Source organism: Diabrotica undecimpunctata, chromosome 7 (assembly GCF_040954645.1).
Source record: "Diabrotica undecimpunctata isolate CICGRU chromosome 7, icDiaUnde3, whole genome shotgun sequence".
NCBI classification, from domain to species: domain Eukaryota; kingdom Metazoa; phylum Arthropoda; class Insecta; order Coleoptera; family Chrysomelidae; genus Diabrotica; species Diabrotica undecimpunctata.
The window spans coordinates 26,003,481-26,023,235 of NC_092809.1; the positions used below are offsets into that span (position 1 = coordinate 26,003,481).

The 19,755-nt window shown below is 33.5% G+C and overlaps 1 protein-coding gene and 1 long non-coding RNA gene across 2 annotated transcripts in view; one reads left to right on the forward strand and one right to left on the reverse strand.

The window, feature by feature from the left end:
• The window catches only part of LOC140445098 (uncharacterized), a 33,317-nt gene extending 20,797 nt beyond the window's left edge, over positions 1–12,520 (forward strand). The window contains exon 3 of the long non-coding RNA XR_011951367.1: positions 12,435–12,520. This is a non-coding gene — a long non-coding RNA (uncharacterized lncRNA). The remainder of the gene's footprint in view (positions 1–12,434) is intronic.
• LOC140445095 (calcium release-activated calcium channel protein 1-like) overlaps positions 1–15,148 on the reverse strand; it is a 145,824-nt gene extending 130,676 nt beyond the window's left edge. Inside the window, exon 1 of the mRNA XM_072536912.1 lies at positions 14,923–15,148. The gene's annotated coding sequence lies outside the window, so the exon portion shown is untranslated. The remainder of the gene's footprint in view (positions 1–14,922) is intronic.
• Between the last annotated feature and the right edge of the window lie 4,607 nt (positions 15,149–19,755).

Here is a 19,755-nt window from a genome sequence, read left to right on the forward strand (position 1 = left end):
TGCCGCATGAAAGCTTATTTATATTGAAGTTTTTTAACAATTGTGTCAAATTTTAGACTATTATCGTTATTATTTAATTAAAACTTTATCGTCTAAGACTCATTCTGAAAAATATTTTATAGCTACTTTAAATTTGACGCTTTTGCATGCCCGGATATATCCTCCATATTAAGAGGCCACTTTTATGAATTTTGGTCTGCTTTTCATAACGATTAGAGTCCCTCTTTTGTCTTTTTGCTCGATGCATGTTATACATATTTTTAGTTTTTGAAGCTGCTATGCAAATAAAATGTTTATAGTTGACATAAAATAAATACTTCACTGCTTATTGTTGGTTCAAATTAAAATATTATTTTTAAAGTATTGACTCCATATTGTATTTTTTACATTTTTCGTTTCCATTTATAATTTTTTAACCGAGACAATATATTATTCTCTTCTATTTTTTTTATTATTGTTCTGAAGGTATTTTCTTGTGACATTTAAATACAATTTACTATTTTTATTGGGAATAAGCCATAATTTTACTTTAAAATAAGTTTATTAAAACGTGTAGATTTCCGTAAATTGCATTATTTTTGTATCTTGAATAACTTATTGTTACACCTTGTAAAAGTGTTTATTTCGTGGAATAGGTTATATTAAAAGGTAATAGGTAATAATCAAGGTAATATTTAGCGATGAAGTTAGTATATCCAGTGCAGGAATATTTAACTGATATAATGAACTATATTGGAATGACTCAAATCCTCAGTTTAGAAGATCAGGATGTAAGGGAAATTCGGTTTTAACGTTAGTACTTTGTCAACCATAATAAATTAGTTTATCAAATATTTGATGGTAAACTAACTGCTGTCGGATATATAGGTAAACGAATTTAAATAACATTTTTGATGAGAAATATTTGGCCAAGGGGAATACTTACACTTTTGTTTGAACAAGACGGAGCACCTGCCCTTAATGCCGAATTTGTTCGAAATTATTTAAATGAAAAATTTCATAATCGGTGGATTGGAACTTATGGTGCTTGTTCACCAGAAATAAATGCTCTTGATGTTTTTATTTGTTGATTTTTAGAAAACATTATTTATAAAACTGACTTTAATACTTAGAAGGAATTATTACAAAGCATTTATCAAGCATGTAGAAAAATAAAGCCAATGCATATACTAACTTGTGAAAGATATTATGTAAGAAAAATGTGTCAATTATTATTATAATAAGCATTTTGAACATTTATTATAATTTAAAATATTTGTAAAATGAATTCTAGTTGTTTCGTTGTTTGTTATTGTTGTTTTTATGTTTATTATATTGTTAATATTTTTATAAAATTAATTCTGGTTGTTAACTAGTTTTTGTTTTGGGTAAATATGTTATTTTCCTTTTTGAAATTGATTGATCTTATTTCTGGTAAATAAAACTATGAAGGATTATTATATACATAATAAAATGTTAGAATTAGAATGCGTTACTGAGTGTTTTGTTTCTAAGTATCTATAACGTGATGTCAAATACACAATTTATTTGCAGAATACTCCAACGACTGAAAATAGATATAAAATATAGGTAAATAGAAATTGCACACCCACAAAATAGTACATCTAATTTCATTCGTTGTCATACAACTGTCCTCTTACTGTAAAAAATTTCAATAAATTAACACACATTTCTAAAATATATCTCTTGAATAAATATAAATAATTTTTAATAATTTAAATAATATAAAACTTCACTTTCAGTTAACAAACAATCACATATATCTTATTCCTATTTCATTTGTTAACATCTCTCCCCTCAAGAAACTTCCTCGCTAATTGTCAAACAGTTACAATATTAACCAGGTAAAAGAGGATTAAAAATGTAAACGAAACATGTCAAAATATATAGGGTGTTCCATATACAAAAACATAAGTTGGTATTATATTTCCTTAATGAGACCCCTAAAAAAATTTCTCGTACGCCACTGAACTATTCCATAATATATCTATCAAAAGTTTTGAAAGAACTTTTTAAAATTTTTCCTAATAAAGAAGATATTTAACCCTGTCGTTTCGACATTTTTCAATAATCGCCCTGTATCCCGTCAATGTGAGTAGCCATTGATGATTTGATTGGGTAATCATTACGTTAACGAAAAAGAAAATCATGACAACTGACAACTACTTATTTTCTATCTCCTCTAGTTTTCGGTATACCCTACAAAACATACCAATTTGGGACACCCTGTACAAACCATCCTTTTAATAAATAAATATTTGCGATGAATAAAGCTAGTTTTACAGTAAATAATTTTTGGTTATTTAAAGGACCTATAAATTTTATTAATACGTATTTGCAAATGCGATATTTAATTTTTTTAGCTAGTGAGACCTCGATTTAAAAAAAACATCAAAATTGGTCAAAGAGAAGAGGATATAATATATGTACCTGAAATTTGTAAGCTCGGCGCGATTTTAAACTCGTACAATCTATTTCGATTCAGCCGCGACGGCCACTTTTCCGACAATTTTTTGACAGACAGACTACTTTTAATTGACATTTTAACCAACTTTTAGTTGTAGTATTTTGTGGCTAATGTAAATTTGTACCCAATTAGTGCTTTGTATAGTAAAGGTGTTTATTTAAAAAAGAAACGGATCTTAGTACCTTATACTTTTATTGTAAATCGCAGTCAACTTTGACCGATCATAACTCCAGGAACGTAGGAAACGATCATTTTATTTTTTTCTCTTTTGAAGCGCCTTTATTAGTATTCCAACTAAAAATTACCTGAAATATATTGTTAAATATCCTCAAGTCCAAAATGACAAATGCCGATATGGATGCCAGGCCCAAAAAACCATCCAACATCTTATCGGGGGCTGTAGGGCGTTTGTCAGAACTGATTATAAAGAACGCCGTGACTCAGTAGGAAAGATTATCCACCAAGAACTAGCTGACAAACTGGGACTTCTCCAAACCGACCATCTTCCTTATTATCAATATGTCCCTGAGAGAATAGTTGAAAATGACAACTACAAACTATACTGGGACTGCACTGTGCTCACAGACCAACCAGTGGCATATAATAGACCTGATCTCATACTAGTTAATAAACTTACCAGGCAAACAACACATTGATGTGGCGATACCTTACAGCAATAATTTGCGTGTTAAATACAACGAAAAGATCGCCAAGTATAGAGATCTAGAAATATAAATCAGGAGACAATGGAGAATGGAAAGTACCCAGACAGCACCTATTAAAAATCTACTACTGGTGTTATTACTATAGGACATGTGATGAGAGGGCAAACATACGCATTATTACAACTTATTATGCAAGGCAAAATCCGAGGAAAGCGAAATGTGGGAAGACGAAGAATATCCTGGCTTAAGAACTTAAGGAAATGGTTTGAATGCAGTAGTGCAGAACTTTTTAGAGCGGCAGTCAACAGAGTCCGCATAGCCATGATGATTTCCCACCTTCGATAGAAGATGGAACTTAAAGAAGAAGAACTGGTGTTATTCCCAAAAACCTCCTAGCGAACATAAAACAGCTGGGTCTAAATGAACATCTTTATAAGGCGATGCAGAAAGCTGTACTACTCGCGACGTCCATATGTGTACGAAAATTTTTGGGAGATACTCCAGCAAACCAAGTCACCTAGAGCTCGATAACACGGAAAGAGTCCCACCAGAGCTCAATCCTTTTGATACCGTAGGTATCTGGTCCCCTTAGAGCAGGGGTTCCCGACTAAATTTTTCCAAGGACCCCTTCATCAAGGTACTACAATGACGAGGACCCCGACTATTTCCTAAAGACCTAAACTAACCTAAAGTTACCTGAAAATAGCCAAACTATGTGAAAACATAAATCAAACTAATGCTATTTAGGATTTATTTGTGAAAATACAGAGTACCTACACAAGTACATTATTAGTTTTAATTTTCCTCAATTAATGAGATACGTTGAATATAACCTTAAAATCCATTATTTCTGTAATGTTAGGTTCCAAACTTGAAACTTTCACTCTGAAATCCGACCGCATGTCAAGCCGATTACTATATTTGTTTTTCATGAAGCACATGGAAGAAAATGCTTGCTCACACCGATAGGTTGTTGCAAACGGAAGGATTTTTTTCATGGCCTTGTCTCCAAGTTCTTTGTAATCCTTGCGTGCTGTTGCCCAGAAGTCTGCTATTTTCTCGCCATTAAAAATGTCCTTCATCGTACCGCAACTTGACAAATCTACAAGCTTATCTTGTTCTTCTTCTGTGAGGCCTTGGATTTCTTCAATTGCTTGACAGCTGAAAAGATTTCGAATCCAACCATCGTTAGGTTCAGGGAAGTATATCCTAAAAGTCGTGGCTAGGCTGCGTAGGTGCTCGGCTGCGTTGATCTTTATTGGGTCAGGTAAACTCTGATCTGTAGATTCCAAGAACTGTTTCAAATTAGGAAAGTTAATGAACGACTCGTTTTCAATGCTTGCCGCCCACAGCTGGCACTTTTTACCATAGCACTGATCTCATCTTCAACTTTGAACATGTCTACATTTTTCCCTTGCAAACTTAAGTTTAATACATTCAAGTGTTCAAACACGTCAGCTAAGTAGGCAGTTGAGCAAAGCCAAGAAAAGGCTTTTTCTCCCTGGCTCTTCATATATTTATTTTTATATCTTGCGGACCCCTCTGCCATACCTGGCGGACTCCCAGGGGTCCGCGGACCACCAGTTGGGAACCACTGCCTTAGAGGGAGTGTGAGCCGTATGGCTAAATCTGGATTCTTAAGGTTTGAAACTAGCATTGTCTTATGTAAAATTTAATTACAAAACTTTATGTCAAATATATAAAAAAATATATGCTCAAATTGAAGTGATTTATGCAAAAACCTGCGATTATATGCTTTACACCCAAAGATCGTTATTTTAAACAGATAGTGCCTGGACTATATAAAGAGATGGTTGCCGTTAATTAAAAATCCAATAAAACTAAAAATCGAATCTTTACCAGGCTTAAGTTAGGAAGTTAAGAGTAAGGAAAAATTCTAAACCTAATAATTTAATTTTAATCAACACTATTATTTAATGACAATTTATAATTTCTGGACAATAACTTGGAAATAAAAAAAATCGGTTGCCTGTAAAGTCGGTTTTACGGGCGAAGATTTTACGTGACAACGTCTTTTTCTCGGTAGAATATTTATTGATATGAATTATATATTATTTATTTTATATTATATTATTGATCTTATTATTTTCTACAAAATTTATTTGAAAATTTTTTCGATATATCAATTAGTTGCGGAGATATCGATCATTGAAGTTATTGTTTGCTACCAGTATTTTATATATTTATTTTTTTCAGTTATAAAAAATTACTATTTCCAATTGTGTCTACCAAGTATGGTCACATGTATTTGCCTACATATTAAATAATAATAAGGACAGATAATGTTATGTGACGTTCAGTTCTGATTATATATTTTAATATTTTTAATTTTAAAGAATCAATTTGAAAATCAAAACACTTATTCAGATCGAAGGTTCAAATTTTTGCTAAATAAATTTGAAATTAATTAAAATTTGTAAATGTAAATGGTAAAGTTGAAAATTAAAACATTTACTAAAATTGTAATTTGAAATTCTTGCTAAACACAGTTAAATTCTAACTCCGCGCGTGGTGATTGGTCGGTTTAGTTCGTTTGTTTGGTCGCCCTGTTTTGACAGGTTAGAAGTTATAATTTGTTATTTTAAATGTTTGACTAGCAATACGCGCGTTTCTTCTCAATCGACTGAATTACGATTGATTGCAGAGTGATTTAAACTAATAATTTACTTAACACTATCAACATTTGTCAATAGTATGACATAACCTATAAACTCAGTTTCTCAACTTTTGTGTCAATCTAACAATTAATCAATCAATCATAGTTTACGATAATGAAATATTAGTGTACAATTATTTACCTTTATTGTTGTAGTTGTTGTAAATGACGAATCTAAGCACTCCACATTTTCACTACAGACACAGCTGACGATACTTTCAACGATTTTCAACTTTAGCGATTCAACGCGCCTAATTCTCTAGTGCCGCGCGCAGCGGACCGATCATGTTTGAGTGGGAGAGAGACGCAAGGCATTCGCCGGTCCGGCGGGCCTCTCTCTCGTTCGGCGACTTACTGTAACAGACGTGAGCGGGCGTTACACTTTTTCTTAAATGACTCCGAGCCACAACCTAATTTAAGACGTTGTCACGTCAAAAATGAAAAAAGTGTCTTTATAGAAACCAAAAAACAAACCGACACTGTAGTTTATCAAATTAAATTCGCATTGTGTTTATCAAAATTTAACTCAGTAAACTAAAATTAAGTTGATCTGACTCTAGTAAACTGAAGTTCGTGTAACCGTCCTTAATTATTCTGGTAATTAATAGTAATTAAACAGGTGACAAAGATATGATCTTGAATTTTCCAAAGGTCCAGCAATTCTAAAATCTTTTCAAAATTAATATAAGTAACTTACAATAGTTGGTCGCCTGCCTCTTGAAAATTCACTGACTCTTCCCTGCATTACTATTAAACTATATTAGTATTACTAAGAATTATTACTTAAGAATAAATCTAAATCGACATTAGCGATTGATAAAATATTATTTTAACTATAATTTCTAATTAGAAATAATTATACTACACTTAGATCAAAAACGGACAAATCGCGTAAAGAAAAGATGGCCTTTTCCTAAGACAGTCCGAAAAGAAGTGGTTGTTTTTCCTCCAGAAAATTACCAACTGACACATCGCCACTTTCTAATTCCCTTGAAATACATTCATTTAAAAAAGGTACTTAAATTTATTGGACAATGTCATGGATGATTGTGTCTTCATTTTCTGCTTTTAAAAGTTAGCAAAACGCAGGAAAACAAGATTTCATAGCGACATAAGCCACATGAGTAGCGTATCAGTAGTACGTTGAAAAAAATTAAAATTAAAAGATTAAAAAAATGTTGCATTATTTTTTTTTTTTTTCATAGCCAATGTTAAAGTGTTGCTATAACAACTGTTTTGAGTAGATAAAGTATCACTTTAACCGCAAGGGTAGATAAAGTGACACTTTAACAGCAAGAGTAGATAAAATGTTTTAACTTTTTTTTATTCAATAAAATTTACAAATTCAAACACATTAAGGATTAAAAACAACTGAAATTTTACAATTAACATTATTATAAATATCTATTTTTGGAGCATCACAACTTGTACTCGTTTGCTTAAACACTTGATTCGAGGTACTGGATTGATTTTCTGGTCCGCCAAGTATACACTTGGATATAGCAATCTTATTGCTTATTGACTCTTCAATGTAAGATTCTGCAATAGATGATATTCCGTCCATTTCGTATTTATTCACTTTGTACACAAAACGCAACAATATTCTCCGCAAAAACCAAAACGTAACATTTGTTTGACATTTGTTGACACAGTAATTCATATCCCTAGCAACGGAGCAACACAATTGCGATTTTTGTGCTAAAAATTACAATTTTCTTTGAAATTCTATTTTTCACCTGAAATTGAAGTCTTGCTATAGAAAAAAATGTTGATTGCACACGACGATAAAATCGCATTATCTTCTCGAGCATAAAAACGCTCTCGAAGATAAAGTACAATTTTATCGTCTTGTACAATAAACAACTATTTTTGAAGTTATACTTCTATACGCGCGCTCCACGTTGGAAATTTGTATGGGAGTGAATCTGTGAAATCATTACATATGTAAGATAATGAGTAAGAGAGAGACAGAAGATATAATTTCTCTCTCTTCCTCTCTCAAATATAAAAATGTTCCTTTTGTATATATATTTAATATTATATATATTTAATATTATATTGTAGCGTGATTAAATAAAACGAGCGGTTCGAATTTATATACATATATTTATTTATAAGTTTACAGTTCGGTACTCTCTTATCCACTAACTCACTCCTAACAACGTTACATATATATAATAAAGTTACTTTTCGAGAACATTCTGGCGTTGTCCCACCTCTAATTGTCTCCCGTCCGAAAGACGGGCGCTATTGACATGCCGGTACTTACGTTTTCTAGATTCGTCCTTCTAAAAATTATGACGTATCGGAGATGGGCTATTTCGTTACACTGCTCCCCTCTTAAATCTGATCGTCCCGATCAGCAACTCTATATGTAGGCACAGGATGGCGGAATCTACAGGACTCTCCAGCTCTGCATGAACCCTTTAGAAAGAAATAACAGTCTACTGACTTTGAAGGATACGATCTCATCGGGTTAATGCAACACACAGTAATTCGTACGCCGGTTTCTCGGAAGATCACTTCAAGCATGCTTCTGACAATCTTCCAGTCCAGATTATCTAGTGCATGGCCTATCTTGGGTAAGGCCAAATTCTTGATGTCGTAATTGCACACAATTCTCTTCAAATTAGTTAGAGCACGCCATATATCCTCGTAGCTTGCCCTGTCTTTATACGACTTCCTGGTCACCATATACAGCAAAGATCGAGAACCATCTTCTAATCTCAGTACTCTTCCAACTTTAGGTTGCTGGTTTTTTAACTCGTCCAAACGACCGAATTTCTTATAAAATACGGATGAGATTCCGTTAGTCATCTCAAGATCTTGGGCAACACAGTGGGCTAGAGAGACGTTATGCGGAACACTAAAAAGATCCTGCTGAACTTCTGTGGTCACGCCGAATCTAGCACTCTTTCTCTCTGCGTAATTTGACATAAATTCATTAAAGCTTGGTCGCCGGTCATCTTTGATCTCATGTTGAAGGGTTCGTGCTTCTTCTGTTTCATTTGAGCCAGCATATGGTGCAAGACGATTTATGTGAACTACTTTTGGTTTACCTTTCGGCAACTTCTTAATTCGGTATATTACGTCATTTATTTTCTTTTTAATTTCATACGGACCTTCCCATTGTCTTTGCAGTTTGGGAGACAAGCCTCGACGACGTTGTGGATTATAAAGCCACACAAGATCACCTACTTCGTAGCTTTCACTCTTGCATCGAGAATCATATTGATCTTTCATTCTGTCACTGGCTATCTGGATGTGTTGTCGGGCAAGTTCATGAATGTTGTTCATTCTTAACTTCAGGCGGTCGACATAATCTTCGCTGGCAACATGTTCTTCGGAAGGTCTGCAGCCAAACTCTAGGTCGCAGGGTAAACGAACTTCACGACCTAACATCAGGCAGGTTGGAGTTTGGCCTGTAGTTTCATTCACGGCCGAGCGGTAGGCCATTAGGAATAAATGAATATGCTGGTCCCAATCTCTTTGATGTTCTGATACAACCTTGGATAGGTGTTTACCCATTGTTCGGTTCATTCTCTCGACCATTCCATCTGATTGAGGATGCAGGGGTGTCGTTCTGGTCTTATTGACACCAATCAATTTACAAACGTTTTGGAAAAGAGTTGACTCGAAGTTTCGCCCTTGGTCGGAGTGGATCTCCAAGGGAACACCAAATCGGCTAAAGAATTCTTTAACAAGTACCTCTGCAACGGTAGCAGCTTCTTGATTTGGTATCGCATAAGCCTCAGTCCATTTCGTAAAATAATCCATGGCTACCAGGATATATTTATTTCCATCATTTGTCTCTGGAAGTGGACCTGCAATGTCGATTGCTACTCTTTCCATAGGACTACCAACATTGTACTGTCTCATAGGTGCCCTCTTTTTACCAGCTGGACCATTACTGGTTGCACACAGTTCACATTTCCGGCACCATCTTCTTACATCATCTTTACAGTTCACCCAATAGAACCGTTCTCGAACCTTTTGCAGAGTCTTCGTGATACCAAAGTGTCCACCTGATGCACCGTCATGCAACTGACGCAATACTTCTGACACTTTACTTTTAGGTACAATTAACTGAAGCTTAGTTTCTGTACCATCATCGTTCTCAAAGGTTCTATACAGAAGATCATCTTTCAGCACTAGGCAATTCCATTGGCTCCAGTAACACTTGACTTCTGGACTACATGCACTAATGTCTTGCCAAGAAGGTCTTCCACTTCGACGCATCCAATCCAATACTCTTTTTATACATGGATCATCTGCTTGAGCGTCTTGTAGCTGTTGAGGCTGCCATTGATCATTAATGACGGCGGTTCGTGTCACGGGGCAAAGTCGTTCTTCTAATTCAAGACAATGATTACGATTTGCACTGTATGCCCGTCTTGACTGAGCATCATCATTTGAATGACTCTTTCCAGCCCTGTGTTCGATTTGTTCTAGCTTTCTGACTGTTGTATTATTTTCTTGCAATTTACGACGAATGTGACCTACGTCGTTACCATTCCAACATCTGGGTTCACGTCTCTTCGGCATCATGTCACGAACTACTTTCCTTACGATTTCCTCCAGACGTTTCTCGTTTTGTTCGTCGCTCTCTTCAGAGGTTCGTACTCGATAGCTCCGTGAAACTTGACTAGCTGTTTCATGTTCCAAGGCAATAGCGAGCGCTTCATCTAAAACTTTCGGTCTTGCTAGTCGTAAAGCTTTCTGTAGTTCAATGTCTCTTAACCCATTGACGAAGGCATCTACAGCGATTTCTTCCAAAATGTTGTCTGGTGCCTCTGGATAGGCCAACAGCGCTATACGAGCAATATTTGCTTCAAATTCTTGCAAACTCTCACTTGCTCGTTGGATTCTACTTCTTATTTGTACTTTGTAGACTGGTTGTAGATGGGCATCTCCGTAACGTTTATCTAGTCGAGTGAACAAGGTCTGGTAACATCTTTCTTGACCCTTAGGAATTGATCTTAGGATATCTGCAGCATCACCTCGTAAAGCAGCAGTCAAGGAAACAGCTTTTTCTTGTTCTGTCCAATGATTGGCTGTCGCAATAGCTTCAAATTGTCTAAGGTATATGGACCAAGAGGACTTTCCATCAAATGGTGGCAATTTGAATCTCATATGATGTGTCATTTCGTCTCTCGGTGATTCTTCTTTCACTACCGGATCTAAGGCTACCGTATTAACTGGTGGTAGCACTTTTGTGTTACTTATCATGGTCTCTAATTGTTTGATCTTCTCTTCTACTTTATCGAATGTTCTTGAGACTTCTTCAAATTTCTCATTGTTTTGAATACATATTTCTTTAATTATTTGTGAAGTCTCGTCGAATCTTCTAAATACATTTTCGAATGTTTCATCGAATCTTTTAGGAACATTCTCTAATTTATTATCATCTCTTTTAGAAGATTCTTCTATCATTTGAGAGACGTTTTCAAATTTCTTATCATTTTTTCTGGAACTCTCTTCGATCTTCATTAAAACTGCTTCTTCTGCTGACTGGAACTGGAATGTCTCTGGGTCTTCTCCATTCTTGTTGAGAACAGTCTTCAGTCGTTCTTGGAGTATCTTCTTGGACCCACTGCAGTCTTCATCGCGTTCTTCTAGCTGCTCACGCAACTGTTTTACTGACAGTTCTACTAGCAGCATCTTTGGTCAGGCACGCGTACTTTTTAAAATGTTCAAAAGTCTTTTTCAAAAGTCACTGCTGAATTTATTTTTAAATAAATCAATTAACCCCAGACCTGACACCAACTGTAGCGTGATTAAATAAAACGAGCGGTTCGAATTTATATACATATATTTATTTATAAGTTTACAGTTCGGTACTCTCTTATCCACTAACTCACTCCTAACAACGTTACATATATATAATAAAGTTACTTTTCGAGAACATTCTGGCGTTGTCCCACCTCTAATTGTCTCCCGTCCGAAAGACGGGCGCTATTGACATGCCGGTACTTACGTTTTCTAGATTCGTCCTTCTAAAAATTATGACGTATCGGAGATGGGCTATTTCGTTACAATATATTATATATGTATATATATACATATAATATTATATATATAATAAAATATTTATTAATATTATTATTTATGTGATATGTTTTGTATTATTTATTAAATGTTCATAATTATATTAGTCTTTTGTATTTCAAAATACAGTAGACTCCCTCTATAACGAGAACTGAAATGGCAGACTAATTACCTCGTTATAAGCCGATCTCGTTATATCAGACAATCATAATACTGTGCATACATATGAATCTGTAGTTTTCTAAACCATTAACTTCCTATAGTGAAGCCATTCGGTGCAATATAAGATGCTAATAAATATTGTTTGAATGGCGTTTTTGAATTACTTTTATTATCAATGATATACGTTAAAACAAAAAAGCCGGACTTATATTTTTTTCCAACTAATAAAAATACTTTTATTTTAAGGTTTCGATTTCCACCTCTGAAATTGTTCTCCAAATACAAATTTAATTTAATTTGTTTGAGAACGATTTCCGAAGTGGAAGTCGAAACGTCAAGATAAACGTATTTTCAAATAAAATTCTGGTTAATGCCCAATAAAGATAGCAAATAACAGTAATCTCTAAACTTTCAGGTTCTTATTGCGACACAAATATGACTATGACTGTAACTATGTCCAATCCATATTTGGTATCCCGATTATATGCTACGAGGTTACTACTTACCTATAGTAGGTATATATTGATTTCGGTAACTGTATACATAAAAAAAATTTGATAGGCAATAATATTAAACGTGTCATGAATAAATTAATTGCTCTTAATTAAATAAACACACATGTATTAATATTTATATTAAAATTAAACTTTCAAAAGTATGTGTTTATTAAACTAGAATTAATTTTGATGGTAATCTAATCAAATCAAACTGAAACCAATCAATTAATTCTATACTTCAAACCAAATAACATTAAAGACGGAAACAAAGAACAAAAAGTTCACATATCCAGTATAATTATATAAAATATGTAGTCGCTTTCAGGGTGTCAACATTAAGTGAGCAACACTACTATTATAGCTTTGTTATTATCGGAACAACGACCTCGAAACTTAATTTGGTAAACGAATAGTGAGTACTACTTACATCAATTAAATTGGCGAAAATAGGAAAACAAATCCACTTTGGAGTTTCATCATTATTCTATTTGACTTATCGCTATGCAGGGTCGGCTTCTCCAATTACATTTCTCCATAAGTTTCTATCTTGGGCCATAGCAAGTTCAATCCTCTGTACCGACACGTCCTCTCCTACTCCTTCCAGGAACTTGAATATCAGCAATTCTTAATATACTAATTCTTAATTTTATCCTTTTTTATTACTTTACTTATCCATCTAAGCGTTTTCATTTTTGCCACATGCATTCGTTGTTGTTCTTTTTAAGAATTAACTTTTAGAATATAATATTCATGTATAGGTAAAGTAAATTGTAAATTAACAACGATTGGTTTTACCTAGGGTGGTTTTGGAGGTGGCAAGTTTGTTACTTTCTGCGTCACAAAAAATATAAGCGAACTTTAATTTAGTTATAACTTACCTTAATTTCCATGCAAATTACTTCTACCAGTAGTTATTTTAAAGGTTTCTTTAAGATCTTTAAAGAAGTTTTCCATGAAGAACCTTTCCCATTTTGCCGTTATTCAACTAATCTATTTTATAGGCCTCATTTTATATCCAAAAAATTTTCAGATAACATCTACATTTTTGGAGATATTTGAGAAAAACGTTTAAAAACATGCTTTTTTACCTATCATTTGTGAACTTTAAGTCACGAATAACTCCAAAAATATTGACTTTTCGAAGAAACTCTAAAGAATATTTTGTCTTAAAATTCACTGTTCTAACGAATACCATGGTCTTTTTTGATACAATTTTTCTATCTTCGAGTTGGGATGGTAACCATCCCTAAAGAAAAAGCACATATTGCCATAGGGTAGATATCTCAAAATTTCAAGCAAATCGATAAATTTAAAAAAATTTTACTATTTTACCCTCATATCCTGGAATATTTAAAATGTATAATATAAATCTGAATTGCCAATATGAAGGAGACAGATGGAATTAAATTATTAGAGGAGCTTTTTGTATTACCAAGAAAGTTCTGCTGGGAGTACTAAAACTAAAATATGTGTCGTACGAGTTATTATAATCGAATTACGCATACATATTCTTTGAAATAATTTCTATTAAACTGCAGCCGAAATTCTATACTCAAGATAAGTACATAGTCCGAAAAAACCATTTTTAAGAAGTATCTTCAAGCAAGGACCCGGAACTTTCCAAGAAGACCACGAAGCTTCCTTGAGTTAATCATTGCCTCATATAAGAATAACAAATGCCAAATTATAGAGTATTGTCTACTTAGACAATTCGGTAGGTAGAATGAGAAACTGCTTAATTTCAGAAGATAGGCAAGACAGCTATCTAATAGGGTAAAGGGAACAGGTAATTGGGATGCACATAAGGCTACCCTGAAAATATATACGAATACCAAGAAAATGACGGAACATTCTCGAAAACATTTTGTGAAAACATTAAAATTGTACCTGACCGGGGTAAACGGAATTCTTAAACGGAAAGCATCCACAAAGCTAACTTAGTTAAAATGCCAAATATCTGGACAATACCTTTTTTGAGTGTCTACTTCCTGGGGTCAGAACAACTGGCTCAGAATATTGATGAATAAATAAACTATAATTCAACCAGAACTGACGGGAGGGACTCGGATGAGATATTTGTTTTTCACAAGATCCGGTGTACTATAGAGACTTTTCTACCGTATACAGAGGATCGCTTAAGAAGCACTAGAAAACATTATGAAACGTTTAAGTTTAAATATTGCGAATAGCAAAGCGTAATATAAAAGAGTTTATTATAAAAAATAATAAAATTTAGTCAGGTCACCAGATCAAATATTAAAAAAAATCGTTGAATTATTTGGCATAAATTTTATTCAACGTCGAGATAAATCACAGTAATTTCCAGTACATACAAAATAACGGTGTTTAGCCAATACATTCATTAATTATAAACATAACAAACCATGTCTAATCTTATCAACTTACTCTGAATCCAGCTAGCTTATTGGTGATATTTCGTATTAATAAATTATTATAAGTCCGTCAATACATCACATACTAGATTTAAATTTAAGGTTTAAGCAAAGTATTGAGACGCGGAAAATAAATGTTATCGATAATAACATTATTTTTTAGCCGGATTTTTATAAACAACACTCGGTATGTCAGTAATGAATCGACGACATGTACTGCAGCTAGGTAGGTAACGCGAGTATTGCGATCGAAGTACCGTTCTCGATAGTATTCTTATTCGAGTTTATCGAAGTATCATGATTTCAAGTGCACAATATTATTTCCTGATGTCGCAGAAGACACTATGTACTACTGCTGATGTTACTATAAAAAGGACTTTTAAAAAATACCATAGTATATACATTTTAATATACTTAGTAATTTAACTGACAGCTTACTTAAACTTTCTGTCATAAACAGAAATCAAATTTTATTTAATTAATTAATTTTATTGAAGATATTTCTACACTTTCACTAAATTTGTCCACCTGGAGAGTTATGATAATATAGCATAAAATATAAAACAGTTTTTAATTTCTACAAAATAAATTGGCCATTTCATTACAAAAATCGTTACCGTAAAATGGGGTGAATAGAAGCAGTTTTCAACTTTGAACATAAATATCGAATTGTAAGGAGTTGAAAGCTACCTTGGTTTATGGACTTTGCAGTCCTCTACAAACCTACACCATTGATTTTTCTTTTAGGTACAAGGAAAAAAAATTTAAAAAATTAAAACATGCTGTTTCTGTTCACCCCATTGAGTGTGGTGAATAGAAATAGACACTGTTTTCCAAGTATATTACAACTGCAGAACCTGTGGGGCTTATAGAAACAGTCAGCACTGCCATGGGGTGAAAAGACAACACTTGTTTTGATAAAAAAGTTTATTTAATTCAAATATCAAACTATAAATAACCAAATATCGAATAACAAATGACAAAATGAATCATTGCTAGTCAAGTTATTTTAATTAATCGATGGTAAAGTTACTGATATCATCAAGTAAACTAATGCTTGTTTTCCTACGAGAGGAGGAAGACTTAGATGCTTCAACTGAAGGCATGAGTTTCTTTATTACTTCGTCCTTCAAATTCAAAAATTGCAAAGTCATCAACCTGGACGTTACTGTCAAATTCTTGAGCATAGTTTGCCATTTCAGATTCTTTGGAGCCAAATAGAATAAGTTCTGCAAGTTGTCTCCGATCAAGTATTTTTTACCGGGTTTACTGGTTTCGATAAAATCTGAAAAACAGAAGTTGTCAAACCAACCACTTTTGGTCCTATTATACCTAGATCCTTCAGGACCGCCCTCTCTCCAACTTTCATACAGGTTTAGGGCTTTATACCCTACATAATGTTAAAATGCTATGTATTTAGTACTTTGCTTTACGGTGTTGAGGCATGTACTCTTAAACAGAAGAATGTTAAAAATCTTGAAAGCTTTGAGATGTGGTGCTACCGCCGTATACTCAAAATAAGTTGGGTGGATAAAATTACAAATGAAGAGGTAATACGCAGAATAAATAACGATCCAGAAATAATACTGAATATAAAAAAGAGAAAACTTGAATACTTCGGCCACCTGATGAGAGGACAAAAGTACACATTCCTACAAAATATTATAATGCAAGGAAAAATCCAAGGACGCAGAAATCCAGGCCGTAGAAGAATGTCCTGGATGAGAAATTTAAGAGAGTGGTTTCGCTGTACCACTAACGAATTATTCAAAACAGCAGTAAATAAAATTAGAATCGCCCTAATGATATCCAATCTCCGATAGGAGAGGTACTCAAAGAAGAAAAAGACCCTACATAAGGGGGCAAAATTTGACTATCAGCAGTAGCAGAAAACATTACTGATGAAGCTTTTAGTAGAATTTATCATCCTTTCAGGATATTTACATCCTCGTCTAGCTATTATTCTACTTCTGCCCTGATCATCAGATAAGTTAGTTTCGTCATAATTTGATGGAGGAATGTTGACCAGTTCTACAAGTCTGTCAAAGTATTCATTAATTGTTTCCGGAGAGATGGCTGCTCTGGCTCGTTTTATGTTTTGGCATAATCGGAATGACAAGCTAGCCTGGTGCCTTTTCAAGAAAGAGTAGACAAACTCCCGACCAGGTATATTGTCTTTAAATTGCTTTATGGTCTTGCCTTGGCGGTCAAGCGAATCTTTAATTAAAAGTTTCAGAGTAAACGACTTAATGGGATAGCCCCATTCACTGCAAATAATAAAGCGACTCACCAAAGTTTTTTCCTCCTCTTCAGTCAAAGCGGTTTGTTTCAACTCACCTCCTTTTTAGCTGATCGTCCTTTCTGAAATATCTATAAAGAATACTATAGTTGATATCATATTTACTCTCTGCTTTCCTGAGGCTGAGACCATTGGCTATCTCTGCTACGGTTTTCTGAAGAACCTCTGAATCTTGTATTTTCTTCGGTTTCACAGGTTTGTAATTCCTTGGCATGCTGAAAGTAAACTAGTATATTAGATGTTTTATCAAGTATAATAGGTATCCTAAACTATTATCATGTTTCATTCCTATTTACCAGTAATTAAAACAAAAAATAAGGGGTTTTGGATTTGTGGGGTGAATAGAAACAGCTGTCTACTGTGTTTCTATTTACCCCACATATCCTAAATATGTTACATAACCTCAAATAACATTCTGAAAATAGAAAAGTGTGTTATTTATACATTCTTAAAGTATGTTATCCTTTTTATAGGTATATAACACTAAAGAAATAGTACAAATTAAGAATATAATACGTATATGTAAAGTTTAGAAGATGACGAAATATCTGCTTAAAACAAAACGTGTTATTCTTGCAATAAATCTGACTCTCAATGCTGCCAACCACATAAACTTATTTTTCCCTTCAGATTTAGAGTGTTATCAACTTGCAACCAGATATTTACCCCTTTACCTCTACTTTTGCCCCCGGAAATGTGACATAAAACTATTTTGGAAGTTTTGTTACTATTCACTTCATTTTACGGTAATTTAAAACACACAATTTTGAAACTGTTTTAAAGACAACATCAAAAAATTTAGTTTTAGAATAAACTGTAACGTACCTTGTAATAGTTACAGTGCTCGTCGGCAAAAAAGTTTATGATAGATACTCTCTCCAAACTTTGAGTAATGCTTTATTAGTCCGAGTCTGACATGGTTTCCCTTTGCGACTTTTTTTTGCTTCTGGGGCGGTTTTTAAGTAATTTACCCGACACATTTTGATTTTACTGCTATTCTTTTTAATTAACACTTTAACTGCCAGGTAAATTTAAAGTAAATTTTGTACCGAGTCTTCTGAGCCAAAATATTTTTTCTTCTTAATTACTCTATTTGTCAATCCGTAAACTAATTTTTCGAAACCAAATTCAGATTTCTGCTTTAATCTGTGCCTTCTTAGAATTGCAAGGCAAACCAGACGTTGATAAAGATGTTATTAGAGACATGGGGAATCTAAAATTGCATTCCACAACTAGAAACCAATTCGCTAAGGATTTTTGCTTAGTTGAGGAGATATGTTGTGGAATTCAATTTTAAATTTCCCATTGTAACATTTTTTTATAATTAAAATATTAAATAATTTTTAATACCTTTACCCCTGTTGCTGAGACGCCCATGGCCATATTCGCAAATAGCTATGCGGGTGGGATCGTTTACCATTAGAAAATTTTATTGGAACCTACCCAACCACGGAATTCTTACGTACAGAAGGTCCTACTTATCAAAAGAAGCTGACGTCGACGTAGGGCTAGGTTAATTCTTTTCCGGTTTCAGGCGGTTTCTGTTTGATAAATTTAGTAAATATCGTCGTAAAGTATTTTATAGTATTTTTCTGTAAGAACCTAATCCAACATATTTCATATCTCCTCACGTTTCTTCTCGTTATTTCCTATGTCCGTTATAATCTTTTTACCTTCCTAGAAATGGATACAGGCTGGCCTGTCATTTTTAAATGGGGGATTATCCCACCTTTTTTGGGGAAGCTTGTGGAATTTTGAGAGGAAGAACGACACTTCTGAGAGGGCGTTCTTTGAGTAAAGACGCTTGCTTCTCTTACCGTTCTCTCTGAATTTTTTCTTTAAGTGTGTATACACTTAAATATTTGAGTTTCTTAATCTACTACCATATTAGAATAAATATGGTCATAAAGTACCTTTATATTTAACTTCAGTGCTTGATACTAGTAAAGTATAATAAAGTTCAGTGATGTAGTGTAGCAGTCATCGAGATTTATTGTAAGTTATCGTAATCATATTACCCAATTTTGGACAAATCTGCGTCAACCATTTCATCACCTGTAGTTAAGGTTAACTACCGATTTAGCAATTTAATTAAAAGAACATTTAATATTTTACTACGAACTTTCAATCAGCTATTAAGAACTCCTCACTAATAATTATTACGAACATTTAATTCTCAGTAAGAATAGTTAATCATTAAACAACAGTGCGAGACAGATAATTAATTTAAGACCAAGTGCGGTTTGGTTAAATTTTTATAATATAGAATTCTTGTAACCTTTTTATTATTCTTTTTTATTATCTTATTCTTGTATTCTTTTGAATTTAACTTTAATTAACTTTGTTTTATTTGCCATTCATTTTTTTAATTTATTGTACCCGTTATCTCGAGATAAGCCCATAAACAGCGAAGAGAGAATTCTTTAATCAGCTGTATCTATAGAGATATTTCTTAATGATAATACTGTTTATTTCTATATGTATACAACCATTCATTAATTGATGGTGCATTTTTTACTTGTTTACATACAGCTGCCAATATAATTG